The 17,050-nt window shown below is 38.9% G+C and overlaps 1 protein-coding gene and 1 non-coding gene across 2 annotated transcripts in view; one reads left to right on the top strand and one right to left on the bottom strand.

Annotated features, from left to right (window-relative positions):
• Positions 1-7,195: 7,195 nt before the first annotated feature.
• TRNAS-UGA lies at positions 7,196-7,277 on the bottom strand. The gene has a single exon. It is a non-coding gene; the product is annotated as a tRNA-Ser (tRNA).
• Positions 7,278-7,360: 83 nt separating this feature from the next.
• CTNNA3 (catenin alpha 3) overlaps positions 7,361-17,050 on the top strand; it is a 1,797,955-nt gene continuing 1,788,265 nt past the window's right edge. The window contains exons 1-2 of the mRNA XM_045437558.1: positions 7,361-7,947; positions 10,272-10,368. The gene's annotated coding sequence lies outside the window, so the exon portion shown is untranslated. The remainder of the gene's footprint in view (positions 7,948-10,271; positions 10,369-17,050) is intronic.

Raw genomic sequence — 17,050 nt, 5'->3', positions numbered from 1 at the left:
CTTCAAAGTCTCCGTTCTTCCCACTCCCTCAAGGCACTTTACAAATAAATCTGCTAATGTGTATTCATCACACCTTAAGATGCTCAAATCACACCCTAAGGTGAAGGGTTTTGTTTATAACAGAAGATATAGATACAGTACTTCCTATTTTCAGAGCAGTAGTAGCCTATGTTGCAAACTATAGAAAGAGAACATGAGCAAGCATTACCAGGGTCTGCACCTTATCAGATAAGGTGCAGTCTTACTGCACCTTATCAGTCTCACTGAAGTCTCACTGCACCTTATATATTTCTCTCAGTGAAATATATAAGCACAATGTGTGGAAGAGAATTCTGGAAGCTTCTGGGCTGTTCTGATGTATTGAGATAAAATGATCTTACAAAACATTCACTCCCAGCTTTGCCTCTTGATGTCTTTTTTTGGTATCTTAAGATTTCATAGATCTGTTAACTAGCCTCTTAGCAGAGTCCCAATTAACCATATATTAACATTTATAACTTGGAAAGATCTTTTTCATTATACTAGGATGAATTCTCTGGTCTGTGGGCCAACTCCAGCCTGCTACCTGTTCTTGAAAATGAAGTTCTATTGGAACATGACCACACTCATTTGTTCAAGGCTTCTTTCATGCTACAAAGGCAGAGTTGAGTAGTTACAACAGAAACTACATAGCCTACAAATATTTATGAGCTGACATCTTATAGAAAGTTTGCTGATCTCTGCACTGGAGAAACATTTACAAAAAGTAAGTGTGGCATTTCTGTGCTCCAACATCCTAACACACATTATTTCAAAGCACTGATAGTTTGCCTCCACTGACGTATGTGGCTTAACATCTGGGAAGATACGTACATTTTATATGGACATTCTATGTACTCATATGACTTGTGTTTTCACATAAAATGTTTCTAAAGTCTCCTCCCTGGATAAATACTCTGAGAATCTTGTCTCAGATGAATATATTTGGGAGGGAAACATATTCCCTAAATGTGTTTGGGGAGAAACATGGTATGAAGGGACAAAGGGCTTTAAGATCCCTTGGGTGGGACCAGGGGATTTATGAAGTAACCAGGTTGGGGCTGTGCCCTACCTCAGTACCTGAGTAAGAAGCTTACCAGTCCGTGACTCTTCTGTATCTCTGACCTCAAGCATCAGAGAGTTGAAAGAGCATAAAGCTTATGGGTCATGTTTTCTGTTACTAGAGTCTTCTGAATGGCCTAGAGATGCCAAAGGAGACCTAGCCTTGCTCTCATGCCTCTGGGGTCAGTCCAGTGCCAGACAAAGCAGTGAAGGTAAATCTATCACATCCTGTCTTGAGGCCTCAGAGTCCAGTCCCTGAAAGAGTGTCCCCAGACCTCTGGGAGGCCTGGATGTCAGGGAGAGTGGGAAGGAAATTGAAATAACTCGTTTCCCATGACATCCAGTCTATTAGCTTGAGTGAACTTGACTGATCAACTTCGTGTAGGTTGGGAAGAAAACTAGTTGTTAGAACAAGAGCTGAAAGCTCTAAGTTTTTTCTATCAGTTCCTCAAACAGTCATCTGAAATTTCTAGTATCAGAGCTTCTGTCTCTCTAATTCTGCAGGGGCTAAGACTCAGCTATCTCTATTAGTCATTTGTATTCTAGTATGTAGAGAGGGCCTAAGACCATGTGGTCTTGGGGGTGTAAGGCCTCCAAAAGTGGACATGGGGGGCTTGTCCAAACCAGATGGGACTTAGGATACAAGCTTCACACATGTCCTAGGCCAGCCCGATCTCTTAATCCCTTTTTCACTGTCTCACTACACAACAATGCCTCTATTAATGAAGCCTCTGGGGATGAAACTCCTTTACAATGAACATGATGTGTTAAAACAAAATAACAGCTTCATAAATCACACTAAACAGTACTGCAATATATCAGGTGGTTCAGCTGCAATATTCCTGCTGATTTAGGTAGTCAGGGCACAAATCTCCTCAGGCACGGTTTTGATTCATCTCTCAAAGTTGAAGGAAAACAGAGTCTACCTACCCTGATTGGAGACTCTATCTCCCACTGTTTCAGGTATTCTGAGGCCTCTTGTTCTCTGACTTTCCCAACCACAAAATTCATTCAACAAAATTATTTATTGAGGGCCCACTAAGTATAAGATAAGGAGATCTAGTGGTTAAATTAACACACACACACAGACACACACCCCACACACGTTCACACAAGGGGAAATCAAGCAAATATTCATACTAGTGTATTACAGAGTATGATAAGTGTTGTGAAATCATGTAAGAAGGGAACCTGACAAGTTTAAAGGGGAGGATGACATTGGAATATGTGTAAAATTCCTAATCTGGGGAAGAGTTTGGTTCCTTCAAGAACTAAAAGAAAGGACAATACATCTGGCTAGAGAATGGTATGCTGGCTGGATCATTGGGAGACATGGATTCATGCTAAGGATTTTAGTCTGAATTTTATTTTAATGTTTATTTATTTATTTTGAGAGAGAGTGAGAGAGGAAGGAAAGGAGAGACAATCCCAAGTGGGTTCCGTGCTGTCAGTGTAGAGCCCCATGCAGGGCTTGATCCCACAAACCACTAGATAATGACCTGAGCTGAAATCAACTGCCACCCAGGCGCCCCAAGTCTGTATTGTTAAGAGCATATGGGAATCCCCAGAAGGGTTTACAGGAGGAGGTTTATAAGCTCAAATGCACATCTTGAAGAAAATTTTACTTTATGGACAACAGATCGAAAGGGAGGAAGAGTGGATGGGGGAAGACAGGAGGCTGAGATGTAGTGGAGGTGAGAGGTCATGTTGATTTAGACTGGGTGGTAGTGGTAGATTTGGAACAAAGTAGATTTTGAGCATATTTAGGGGTAAACTCAGTTGTATTTGGGTTGGATAGGAAATGTGGTAAAGGATAGGCAGTATCAGGGTGATTCCAAGTGGGTGTGTCCTGCTCCATGGTTGGAGATGCCACAAACTGGGTGAAGAACATAAACACAGAGAAAGACATGGATTTGGAAGGGAAGGGAAGATTATGAGTTCCACATTTGCTAACAGATCACAATTTGAAAAAAGTTCACTTTAGTCTATTTACATTTAAAACCTTTGAATTCTGGGAAGTTGAAGGATTTATCTTTTATTCATAGAAGTGGGTAGAGAAATATTTGGGTAAAAAGGAGACTTCAGTGTCATATTTATAACCTCCTCTGCCTTTGAAGGGGAGCCTCTTTGATTGTGGGGCATACTGAAGCCAATGCACAGGGAATTGCTCTGTAGCATAAAAGATTGAAAAAGTAGCGGTGAGGGGCAGTCTTCAAGATCATGTACCTTGTGAGGCTGGACTGGAAAAAGCAGGCTCTAGGAGATGCACAGGAAGGTGAGGAGGTAGGAGGACTCTGGAGTAGAGAAACATGGAAAGAGGAGTTGAGGTAGCATCCTTCCTCTGAGAAGTACACTGCAGATCCTTGTCCACATCTTCCCTGTAAAATATTCCATAGATTTTCTTTTGCTTACCACGGAGAGAGCTGAAATTGGGTTATAGGAATGCCAGGGTGAAAGTGAACCACGTTTAGGAAGATGGGAATGGGAGTTGACCCACAGAGATGAAAATGTACATGTGCTTGCCTCCTGGCTCAATCTGCCCTTCAGCACTATAAGACAAGGGACTGGGAGATAAAGAAAAAAGTGAGGAAAAAATAAGAGAAGGGAAGGCAATGGGAAGGGAAGGAAGGGTACCTTGTTGGGGTACTATTCTCTGTCTTCTTAAATTAAAAATATACTGTGAGGAGGATACTGTATATTAAATTAATTCATACTAAGGCAAAGGATAATGACTTTCAAAAGGAAAATGGCTATTGACCCCTTCATCCCCTTTCAGGGGGCATTCTTGGGGTGGAGGTGGTTTTGTGTGCTTACTCGTATATTTATTCAGTCCTTCATCAAAAATTTGTTAAGTACTTACTTTCTTTGTTTTGTGAATTTTATTTTACTTTTAAAAAAAAATTTTTTTTATTTTTTTATTTTGAGAGAGACAGAGAGAGAGAGAACACAAGTGAGGAAGGAGCAGAGAGAGAATCCCAAGCAGGCCCTGCACTGTCAGCACAGAGCCCAGTGCAGGGCTTGAACCCAAGCACCCTGAGATCATGGCCTGAGCTGAAACCAAGAGTCAGGCACCTAACCGCCTGAGCCACCCAGGTGCCCCTATTGAGTACCTTTTCTGTGCTAGGCAGGGGTATGAAGATAAGAGTCATGACGCCTTATATATTTGCAGGGAATTTACCACTTAATGGGAAAAGAGGCCAACAGAAACATTTCAATAGGATCCCTGCTATATTAGGGAATAGGAGAATATAAAAGGGGCTTATGAACCAGCCTGGGGGATTGCAGGAATGCTTTATCCACAAGGAGATACTTGAAGAGAAAACATGAGTTTCCATCAGGTGATGAAGCAGTGAGGAGGGAAGCTAAATCTTGTATTTGGAAGAAAAAAAATGACTGGGGCTGAGTTAAGCAGAAAACGTACTAACTTACCGTAAGAATATTGAATAGCTCAAAGAATTACCAGGAAGGCTGCAAAGCCACATTTGGAAAATGAGAGAAGAATAAGTTGGCTAGGCAAAATCCAAGATCATTTCAGGTTGACACCACAAAGGCAGCCTGGTATAGACAATACTGTCACTGATGCTGAACAACTATAAACCCCAGTTGCAGCCTTGGTGCTGCTGCTGTAGCAATGCCTATGGTTGCCATTATGGCCTCTCCTAACCACTGGGATGCATCCTTGCCTTCCCTGCTTCTTTGTATTAATAGCTCTGATTGAAAGTTGCAGGTGGGCATATCTGATTGTCTGGGCTTACGTAACACCCTGCCTCTCTAGCTGTAAGGGAGTCTTGGAAAGCAAATATGTGGCTTTTTCAGCATCTATAATGGGAATGGGGCAGGAGGGTAGATTGCAGCCTTGTACCTGGATTCAAAAAGAGAGCAAGTCCTCTAAATAGGAAGGGAGTTCAAATGATGGACAACCTTCTTTTACTAATGAGGGGAGAAGGATGGAAGCAAGAGAAAGATATTTCAGGTAATTGTATGTGAATATGTAGAAAGCTTCAAAGGCATGATAAGCTATAATGCAGTGTTGGGAGGCCTGTTAATAACTCAGAAGGAGATGGGAGAGAGAAGAAGGAAGGCTAGGAAGGCAGACAAGGGACTTGTTTCAAAGGTTTTATGCCTACAAGTTTTGCCTTTCCTTTTAGAGGGGTGTGGCAGATACAGTTGGTTGCCGGCTCAGTATCCATTCATCTTTCTTCCTTACCAATGAAATTCCAATTTTGATTTGGATAGCTATATACCCAGCTAGAATTCCTTGTAGCTAGTAGTAACCTTGTTACACAGTTCAAGTAAATGAGACATAAACTGAGGGTTCCTGTTTCTCTCCTTCCTAGCTGAATACAGATGTGAGCCCTGGAGGTACAGCAACCATCTTAGGATGATGAGACAACAAGTAGGGGACAAGGTCAATGTATTAAATGGCAGGACAGAAAGATGGAAAGAGTGCTGCTCCCTGTTTCATTTGAGAACTGCCTACTCCCAGATTTCTTGAGAGAAGTCCCTATGTGTTTAAGTCACTAGAGTTGGATTTTCTGTTTTTTTTTTTGTTTTTGTTTTTGTTTTTTTCAGCAGAATGTGATCCTGACTGAAAGAGGGAAGGAGACCAGCTAGGAAACCAATACAGCCATTTATAAGTGACTTCGTGGGGCCAGAAGAGGTGGAATTGGGAAGAGAGGATGGACTGAAGATGTGAATGTGGTGAATGTATATGATGAGATAAGTGTCAATGAATGTGGTGAATGTATATGATGAGATAAGTGTCAAATGGCATGGGGGCTATGTGGGTGGAATCTACTTCAGGTACCCCAGAAAACCATCCCTAGCATTGAGGTGTTAGAGAACTCCATAAGAACACCTGGAAATCGTGGGGTGGGGAGGAGATTGTGACAGTGGGTGAAAGGGAGAAAGAGAGGATGTGTATGGTTTTAAAGACTAACTTCACAAGTTTCTTTTTATTATTATTTTTTAATGTTTATTTTACTTTTGAGACAGAGAGAGACAGAGCATGAACAGGGGAGGGTCAGAGAGAGAGGGAGACACAGAATCCAAAACAGGCTCCAGGATCTGAGCTGTCAGCACAGAGCCAGAGGCGGGGCTTGAACTCAGGGCTATGAGATCATGACCTGAGCCGAAGCCAGACGCTTAACCGACTGAGCCACCCACCCAGGCACCCACACAAATTTCTTTGTAAATAATACACACATTTTACAATGTTAAGCAAAAAACTGTTAAAACTATTAAAATCTTTCCAAATTCCACTACCCAGAGATAATAATTAGTTCTAACATTTTGATTATTTCTTCCCAGCCCCTAGTGTTTTTGTCCCATTCTTGCCATAAAAATGATTCTATAAATAGTTTAACAAAAATGTGATCATTATATATATTGTTTTCTAGTCTGTCCAACATTTTGGATTTGGCAAAACTGAGAAGGCCTTCTCATGTCATCACTATCATTTTAGTGGCTACATGCATGGTGTTCCATTCTGTGGATGTAACTATCATGCTATAGAAGTCAAACTTCAAATTTTTTTTATTGTTTCTCAATTCATACCACTTCTGGATGCAGTGGGGCAACTATTGAAGGTGATTCTGGGATTGAAAAAGAGGTGGCATTAACCTTGTCATCTGTTTTATTTTTATTTTATTTTTCTTAAGTTATTTTAATTCCAGGATAGTTAACAATATTCTATTAGTTTCTGTTGAACAATATAGCGATTTAACACTTTCATTCACCACCTTGTGCTTATCACTTATTTAACCCGTTACCACACTCGCCATCAGTTTTCATATGATAGCTTGTCTGGGCTGTGATAGCCCAAAACATTGTGACAATATTTACCTTATTTTATTTATATTTCGCGAACTTGCCTTCACATTGAAGCCCAAGTTTCTGAAACCATTACCTTGCCGGCTACGACAAAGGAAGATTTTTCTCTTCAGCGTAAATACATGTTTGGAGCACTGCAACGTATTGTTTTTTCTTTTGACACATTAAACTTTGTAGGTGAGCCATTTAGCTCGCAGGAATGGGAAATGCAGCAGTTCAAGTAAAGGTTATTGTTTTAAGGTGTACAAATATTTAAAAAGGGAAAAAGGAAGCTACCCGCTTCCGCAGCGAGCAGGGTTCGAACCTGCGCGGGGAGACCCCATTGGATTTCAAGTCCAACGCCTTAACCACTCGGCCATCGCTGCCACGGAGACGATGCGCAGGCACAAATACTTTAGTACAATAACTGCGCGCAGGCGCGCCATGCCCACCAAGAGGCGGAGCCTACAGACTTCCTGAGCTCGGCTTAGAGAGGCGTCGGAGGCTGACCGCACAGCTTTCGTGAACTACATCGTGGAAGCTAAGAAATAGAAACTCCCTGAAGGAGTTTAAGTAGACTCTTTTAAATAGGAGGCCTGGGAAACCTTTGCCTTCGCTGCATTACGAAAATCGCAAACTTGTTTGGCTTCTGGTCACTGACCTGATTTTTGCCCTCCCCCTTCCTCATTAGGTCATCGAGAGAGCTGTGAAACAAAGACTTCTTCCGTTCAGTTCTGCGGGCCCGCGCTCTGGAAAATTTCTATTTCTGCGGGGTGTGCGTGTTCTGCGTTCCCGCGTTGGCCGCGACGCCTCGAGCCCTCCTCTGTGCGGCATGGAGGGAGGCGTGAGGAGTCATACTGCTACTTGTGGGCTCAACTCTCCCGAGCTCCTCCCCAAGCAGCCGTCTCTCATTACCCGCCCCCGCCCCCGCCCCCGCCCCCAGGGATCGCTTTACTGTTGAGCCCTGCTGGAAGAAATCGGGCCCTAAGTGTGGTCTCAGCTGTCAAGTGTTGAGGAGCCTGGAAAGTGGTTTGAAAACCAAGTTCTGCGCATTAGGTCTGCATTCTGCCTTTAAGTATCATTAGTTTCCTCCCTTCAGCGCTAGGCTCTTTTTTTGGTTTACTTTGTTGAAGCTCTAAGACCGGGTAGGTCCATTCTGTGCCGCCTACCTTAGGGAACAGAGGCCCGGGATTGTGGCGCGTGGGTGGGTGCGGCAGACTCCAGGGTGCAAGCGCAGCTTCTTACCCGCGCACGTGGAGATACGCCCTCGCCCTCCCACCCCGGGCATCAAATGGTTGATGCAAGATTTGGGAAAAAAGAATAGGTAGACTTTTTCTAAATTTCTAAATTTCTTTTTAAATTTAAACTTTTAAAATTCTAACAGCGTTCATGGAAAGAGACTTCACCATGTATGTGTCTCATAGTGTTACCTCAGGAAGGCAAATCCTTGCCTTTTGGAAACCTGGATGTTAAGTGAACTCACTTGATGTGTGAATTTTTTTGAGAATTTTCCATACTATTTTTTTTCATACTGTTTCTTTTAACTAAATTACGGTGCTAAGTGTCTAAACGGATTTAAAGGGGAACAAAATAAGAATTATAAGAAAAATTTTTATCTAGTTTGAGATTTTTAGAATTTTTATCTTTTTTTTTTTTTTTTTTTTTTTTTTTTTGGTCTGTTTTTAATTTGACAAAGCTACAGGAATGGTCCCAATTTCTCTATGAATACTATACGGGAACAAAGTTACTCCTGACAATCCCAGGCATAAGATTTACCATATATGTGAACTTTATTTGGCACTTTTCCAATAGAGACTATCGAAAAAGAAATAATACCTTGTTCTTGTGCTGTGAAATAACCTATCATTTAATCTTACTATTACATTAGTTGTATCTTGATTTGGAAGTCTTCTTAAAATTTTTTTCTTCTGTGCAGTTGAATGATAGTATTTACTGAAAGCCTTTTTTCTTCCTTAACCTCCCCTTCCCCTTTTAGGAATTGTCTTCACTTAAAAGCTTGACAGTAATGGGAATTTATTATGGTTACAATAATTTAACTGAGAAATCTACTCTGAGGGTTTCTTGTTCATTTTTTGGTTTATTTTTGTTGGGAAGAGAAGACTGCAAAGGAAAAGAATCTGTTACACAGTTAATATGTATTTGGTGAGAACAACTGTGATTAACGTTTCTTTGCAACATTTCAGAAGTGAAATAACTACATTAACATTTAATTTTCAGCTTATTTGAGTTAATGTAGGTTTTCAGAAAATGAAATTGCTTTTTTTTCTGATTTATCATGTTGTGAAAATGATTCAAGAGATCAAAAATTATTATAGGTGTTTTCACAAAGTGTGAATTTACAAATGAATTCTTTCAGTTGCAACTTTAGGTCTTTAGCAATGCCATTTAACGCAATAAATGGCAGGTAAGGGAAAAAAAAGTAAAATACATGTTTCCAACAGAATTATAACATAAATGTATTATGATTCACAGTAGCAACCTAAAACATTGATTTTCAATCGTGGACATTTTACTCTACAAAGGTCCCCTGGTGATTCTGATTCTGATTTACTCTACAAAGATCCCCCTCTAAACTACCCCCAGATTCGTTTATGTGGTAGCTTTTATTAAACAATTTGGGTGTGGAAGGCAAATATCTTATGGCTTTCTCTAAAACCTTTCTTGATGCCACTTTCAGAGGCAGAATACTGAGGGGAGGGGTTATGTTTTAGGAGCAGTATTGGCTCTTTTTATAGCAATCAAAATTTATTTTGAATTATTTTGGTGGTTTTTTTTTTTTTTTTTTTTTGAGAGGGAGAAAGAGCATGTGAGCAGGGGTAGAGGGGCAGAGAGAGAGAGAGAGAGAGAGAGAGAGAGAATCTTAAGCAGGCTGCATGCTCAGTGAGGATCCCAACCCAGGGCTTGATCCCATGACTCTGGAATCATGACCCAAGCAGAAATCAAGAGTCAGACGCTCAACCAGCTGAGCCACCCAGTTGCCCCAGTGGTGGTTTTTTTTTTTTTTTGAACGAAAAATTCATACAGTTTTAATGTTGGAAGAGACGTTAAAGCTAGTCCAATCCCCACCCCGCCTTTTTTTTATAGACAGGAAACTGGACCATGAATGGCTTGCCCAAGGTCATGTAGCTAATTAGTGGTAGATTTAAGACTAATTTGTTATGTTTGCCCGGTGTTACTAGATTTTGTTGCCTTCATGTATTCTTTGTTGGTCTCTGGCTCAATGGCATGTAGATCAAGGAGTGTGTATATGGCAATAGAGTCAATAGTAGGAGAGAGTTGTGAGTTGAATGTTGAAGGCCTATGAGATATCAGAAAATTAATATATTGTGGTGGATTATTTTTGTTTTTCTTTATTCCAGTATCCATCCCCCCCAACTGATGATGACACTTCATTTGTGCTTAAAGAGGACCACTTCACCTTCATTGGATACAGCCTTACTTCAGCTGTTAATCAAGGTATCCCACCTCTTCTTTCTAAGCGGTAATCATGTGACATATATATATATATATATATATATATATACATATATATATATTTTTCCTACAAAACAAATTACAAAAAATTTAGTGACTTAAAACACCATGAACTTATTATTTCACAGTTTCTATTTGTGTCAGGAATGTGGTCATGAGTGTGGTTGTAGGTTGACTAGGTTCTCTGCTGTCAGGGTCTGACCAGATTTCAAGATGGTGACTGGGACTTTGGTCTCATCAAGGGCTTGGGGTCCTCTTCCAAGGTCACTAGTTGTTGGCAGAATTCAGCTTCTGTGGTTGTAGGACTTGTTAGCTGTCAGTGGAGGACCATTCTCAGCTGCTGGAGGTTGTACCTTATCATGTGGCCCTCTCTACAGCATGGTAGTTTGCTTCTTTAAGGCCATCAGAAGAATTACTCTCTAGTTTACTACAGTGGAGTTTTATGTATTATAATGTAATTGCAGAAGTAACTATTGCATTTTATTCACAATTCCAGCTCCAGTGAGGGGGATTATATAGGGTGTGTACCAATAGCTGGGGCAGGGATCTTGGGAGCCATATTAGAATCCTGCCTACCATGTAACTCAAGCTGGGTCAATCAGATCCTCTCTAAATCCCTGCTCTTTCTGTTACACAATTGTATTTTTAGGACATCCCACACAAAACACATACATAGTAATTGGTGAGAGGTGAGCAGAGTCTGGGAATTTTACCTTAGCTGCCTTACATGCTTTTGTACCTCATTTGAAAGAAAAAGAGTTGGCAGCAACTGCATAGTTTTAGAGGCTTAGCCATCATTCAGGTTTTTTGAATTTAATTTTTATTGATTGCAGAATAACTCTAACTGTACATTTTAGACAACATATGTTAGGGAACTTAGTTCAAATTGGCCACAAAATTTTACTAAGTTTTTGGCAACAAAACCTCATGAAGGTTTAGCTGGTAAATTACAGGCATCATGAAAAGTGATGGAAATAATTATGGAATTGCTGCATAGTGAATGACATTTGAAACCTAAACAATTAATTGTGGGTTGCTTTATAGTCATCATATTACTTACAAATATATGTTCGAGGAAGATTGGAGATATATCCTACTGAGCACTAGAGCAACTTATTTATAGGGTTTTCCTACCTAATTGGTCCCCTAATGCCATGCCAGTTAAGAATTAAGAAATTGAAAGAGAACAGTCTTCTTTTTCTTTCTTTCTTTTTATTAGAATAGAACTTTATTAGTGGGTGTCATCAAAATTAAAGATGATTTGTACTTTTAAAGTATGCAATAAATTTGATACATTAATCATTTTTTAAGAAGTTTTTATTTTAATTACCCAGTGCTCATCACAAGTGCAATCCTTAATACCGATCACCTATTGCATCGGTACCCCCACGCTACTCCCCTCTGGTAGCCATCAGTTTGTTCTCTGCAGTTAAGAGTCTGTTTCTTGGTTTGCCTCTCTCTCTCTCTCTCTCTCTTGCCCTTTGCTTGTTTGTTTTGTTTCTTAACTTCCACATATGGTGAAATCATATGGTATTTTTCTTTCTTTGACTGGCTTATTTTGCTTAGCATAATACTCTCGTTCCATCCTTGTCACCACAAATGGCAAGATTTCATTTTTTTTTTAATGCCTGAATAACATTCCATTGTAATTATATACCACATCTTCTTTATCCATTCATCAGTTGATGGTCACTGGGTTGCTTCCCTAATTTGGCTATTGTAGATAACTAAATATTTAGCATATAGGTGCATGTATCCCTTTCAATCTGTATTCTTTCCATTAACGCCAGTAATGCAATTGCTGGAGTGTAGGGCAGTACTATTTTAAACTTCTTGAGGACCTCCCATCCCCTGTTTTCCGGAGTGATTGCACCAGTTGGTATTCTCAACAACAATGTAAAAGGGTTTCTGTTTCTCCACACCCTTGCCAACACCTGTTGTTTCTTACGTTTTTGATTTTACCTGGTCTGACCTGTGTGAGGTTATATCTCACTGTAGTTTTGATTTGCATTTCCCTGATGATAAGTGATGATGAGCATCTTTTCATGTGTCTGCTGGCCATCTGTATATCTTCTTTGGAGAAATGTCTGTTTATGTCTCCTGCCCATTTTTAAATTGGATTATTTTTTTTGGGGGGGGGTGTTGAGTTTTAGAAGTTCTTTATATATTTTGGATACTAATTCTTTATCACATATGTCATTTGAAAATATATTCTCTTGTTCTGTAGGTTGCCTTTTACTTTTGTTGATTGTTTGTTTTGCTGTGCAGAAGCTTTTTATTTTGATGTAGTCCCAATAGTTTATTTTTGCTTTTGTTTCCTTTGCCTCAGGGGACCTATCTAGAAAAAACTTGCTATGCTGATGTCAGAGAAATTACTGTCTGTGCTTTCTTCTAGTATTTTTATGGCTTTAGGTCTCACATTTAGGTCTTTAATCCATTTTAATAAAAAAATCCATTTATTTTTGTGTATGGTGTAAGTGGTCCAGGTTCATTCTTCTGCGTCTGGCTGCCTGGTTTTCCCAGCATCATTTGTTGCAGAGATTGTCTTTTACTCACTGGATATTCTTTTCTGCTTTGTTGATGATTAATTGACCATATAATTGTGGGTTTAATTCTGGATTTTCTATTCTGTTCCACTGATCTGTGTGTCTGCTTTTGTGCCAGTACCATACTGTTTTGATCACTACAGCTTTGTAATAATAACTTAAAGTCTGGAATTGCTATGCCTCCAGCTTTGTTTTTGTTTTTCAAGATTGCTTTGGCTATTTGGGGTCTTTTGTGGTTCAATACAGATTTTAGAATTGTTTTTTTTTTTTTGTTCTGTGAAAAATGCTTTTGGTATTTTGATAAGTATTGCATTAAATGTATAGATTACTTTTGGTAGCATAGACATTTTAACAGTGTTTGTTCTTCCAGTACAGGAGCATGGAATGTCTTTCCATTTCTTTGTGTCGTCCTCAATTTCTTTTATCAGCATTTTATAGTTTTCAGAGTATAGATCTTTCACCTCTAGGTTAGATTTACTCCTAGTTATCTTATTATTTTGTTGCAGTTGTAAATTGGATTGTTTTCTTAATTTCTTTTTCTGCTGCTTTGCTATTGATGTATAGAAATGCAACAGATTTTGGTATGTTGATTTTGTATCCTGTAACTTTACTGAATTTGTTTGTCAGTTCTCAGTTTTTGGTGGAGTCTTTCAGGTTTTCTGTATATGGTGTCATGTTATAGACATAACTAGCTAATACTGTTATAGACATTCACTAGCTAACAGTGAAAGTTTTCCTTCTTCCTTACCAATTTAGATGCCTTTTACTTCTTTATCTTATCTGACTGTTGTGACTAGGACTTCCAGTATTATGTTGAATAAAAGGGGTGAGAGTGGACATCCTTGTTTCTTCCTGACCTTAGGGGAAAGGCTCTCAGTTTTTCTCCATTGAGGATGATGTTAGCTGTTACTATGATGAGGTATGTTCCCTCTAAACCTACCTTGTTGAAGGTTTTTATCATGAATGGATGTTGTACTTTGTCAAATGCTTTTTCTGCATCTATTGAAATGATCATATGGTTCTTATCCTTTCCCTTATTGATGTGCTGTATCACGTTGATTGATTTGCAAATATTGAACCACCCTTGCAACTCAGGAATAAATTTCACTTCATTGTAGTGAATGATTTCTTAAATGTAGTTTTAAATTTGGCTTCCTAATATTTTGTTGAGGAGTTTTACGTGTATATTCATCAGAAATATTAGTTTGTAGTTCTCTTTTTTTTTATGGTATCTTTATCTGGTTTTGGTATCAGGGTAATGCTGGCATCATAGAATGAAATGGGAATTTTGCCTTCATTTTCTATTTTTTTAGAATAGTTTGACAAGAATAGGTATTAACTCTTCTGTAAAATTTTTTAATGTTTATTTTTGAGAGAGAGAGAGAGAGAGAGAGAGAGAGAACGCACATGAATGGGGGAGGGGGGCAGAGAGAGAGGGAAACACAGAATCTGAAGCAGGCTCCAGGCTCTGAGCTGTCAGCACAGAGCCCAACGTGGGGCTTGAACTCACAAACTGTGAGATGGCGACTGGAGCTGAAGTCGGACACATAACATACTGAGCCACCCAGGCACTCCAGGTACTAACTCTTCTTTAAATGTCTGGTAGAATTCCCCTGGGAAGCCATCTGGCTTTGGACTTTGTTGGGAGATATGTGGTTACTGATTCAATTTTTTGCTGGTAATTTGTCTGTTGAAATTTTCTATTTTCTCTTGTTTCAGTTTTGGTAACTTATATGTTTCTAGGAATTAATCCATTTCTTCTAGGTTGTCCCAATTTGTTGGCATATAGTTTTTTATTATATGTTACAATTATTTGTATTTCTCTGGTGTTTGTTATTTCTCCTCATTTGTGATTTTATTTACTTGTGTCCTTTCTCTTTTTTTCTTGATAAATCTGGCTAGAGGTTTATCAATTTTACTGATTTTTTTTTTTCAAAGAACCATTTCCTGGTTTCACTGATCTGTTCTATTGTTGTTTTAGTTTCTGTATTATTAATTGCTGCTCTAAGATTTATTATTTCCTTCCTTCTTCTGATTTTACGTTTTGTTTGTTGTTTTTCTAGCTCATTTAGGTGTAAGCTTAGGTTGTTTATTTGAGATTTTTCTTGCTCTTAAGGTAAGCATGCATTGCTATATATTTACATCCTAGGACCACTTTTGCTGCATCCCAAAGTTTTTTGGAATGTTGTATTTTCATTTTCATTTGTTTCCATGTACTTTTAATTTCTTTTTTGATTTCCTGGTTGACCTATTTTTTATTTAGTAGCATGTTATTTAACCTCCATGTATTTGTGGTCTTTCCAGATTTTTTCTTGTGGTCCATTTCTAGAGTTACAGCGTTGTGGTCAGAAAGGATGCATCGTATGACTTCAATCTTTGTAAATTTTCAAGGCTTGTTTTGTGGCCTAATACGTGATCTGTTCTGAAGAGTGTTCCATGTGCACTTGAAAAGAATGTGTATTCTACTGTTTTAGTATGGAATATTCTGAACTTATCTGTTAAATCCATCTGGCCCAGGGTGTCATTCAAAGCCATTGTTTCCTTGTTGATTTTCTGCTTAGGTGATTTGTCCATTGATGTAAGTGGGGTATTAAAGTTCCCTAATATTATTATCTTACTATTGATTATTTACTTTATGTCTATTAAAATTCCCTAATATTATTATAGTACTATTGATTATTTATGTTATTAACTGTTTTATGTATTTGGGTACTTTCATGTTGGGTACATAAATATTTACAAATGTTATATATTCTTGTTGGATTGTCCCCTTTATGATTATATAGAGTCCTTCTTTGCCTCTTGTTAGAGTCATTGTTTTAAAGTCTATTTTTCCAATATAGGTATTGCTGCCCTGGCTTTACTTTGATATCCAATTGGTGATAGATTTTTCTCCATCCCTTTACTTTTTTTTTTCCTAAAGTTTTTTTTTTTGTTGTTAATTTTATTTTTTTAATTTACATCCATATTAGTTAGCATATAGTACAACAATGATTTCAGGAGTAGATTCCTCAATGCCCCTTACCCATTTAGCCCATCCCCTCTCCCACACCCTTTCCAGTAACCCTCTGTTTGTTCTCCATATTTAAGAGTCTCTTATGGTTTGTCCCCCTCCCTGTTTTTGTATTATTCTTGCTTCCCTTCCCTTATGTTCATCTGTTTGGTCTCTTAAAGTTCTCATATGAGTGAAGTCATATGATATTTGTCTATCTCTGAATGACTAATTTTGCTTAGCATAATACCCTCCAGTTCCATCCACGTAGTTGCAAATGGCAAGATTTCATTCTTTTTCATTGCCGAGTAGTACTCCATTATATATATGTACCGCTTCTTCTTTATCCATTCATCCATTGACGGACATTTGGGCTCTCTCCATACTTTGGCTATTGTTGGTAGTGCTGCTATAAACATTGGGGTGCATGTGTCCCTTTGAAACAGCACACCTGTATCCCTTGGATAAATACCTAGTAGTGCAATTGCTGAGTCGTAGGGTAGTTCTATTTTTAATTTTTTGAGGAACCTCCATACCGTTTTCCTGAGTGGCCGCACCAGCCTGCATTCCCACCAACAATGCAAAAGAGATCCTCTTTCTCCGCATCCTCGCCAACATCTGTTGTTGCCTGAGTTGTTAATGTTAGCCATTCTGACAGGTGTGAGGTGGTATCTCACTGTGGTTTTGATTTGTATTTCCCTGATGATGAGTGATGTTGAGCATTTTTTCATGTGTCGGTTGGCCATCTGGATGTCTTCTTTGGAGAAGTGTCTATTCATGTCTTTTGCCCATTTCTTCACTGGATTATTTGTTTTTTGGGTGTTGAGTTTGATAAGTTCTTTATGGATTTTGGATACTAACCCTTTATCTGATATGTCGTTTGCAAATATGTTCTCCCATTCTGTCGGTTGCCTTTAGTTTTACTGATTGTTTCCTTCACTGTGCAGAAGCTTTTTATTTTGATGAGGTCCCAATAGTTCATTTTTGCTTTTGTTTCCCTTGCCTCTGGAGACATGTTGAGTAAGAAGTTGCTGCGGCCAAGATCAAAGAGGTTTTTGCCTGCTTTCTCCTCGAGGATTTTGATGGCTTCCTGTCTTACATTTAGGTCTTTCATCCATTTTGAGTT

Source organism: Leopardus geoffroyi, chromosome D2 (assembly GCF_018350155.1).
Source record: "Leopardus geoffroyi isolate Oge1 chromosome D2, O.geoffroyi_Oge1_pat1.0, whole genome shotgun sequence".
NCBI classification, from domain to species: Eukaryota; Metazoa; Chordata; class Mammalia; order Carnivora; family Felidae; genus Leopardus; species Leopardus geoffroyi.
This window is presented reverse-complemented; position numbering and strand designations above follow the sequence as displayed.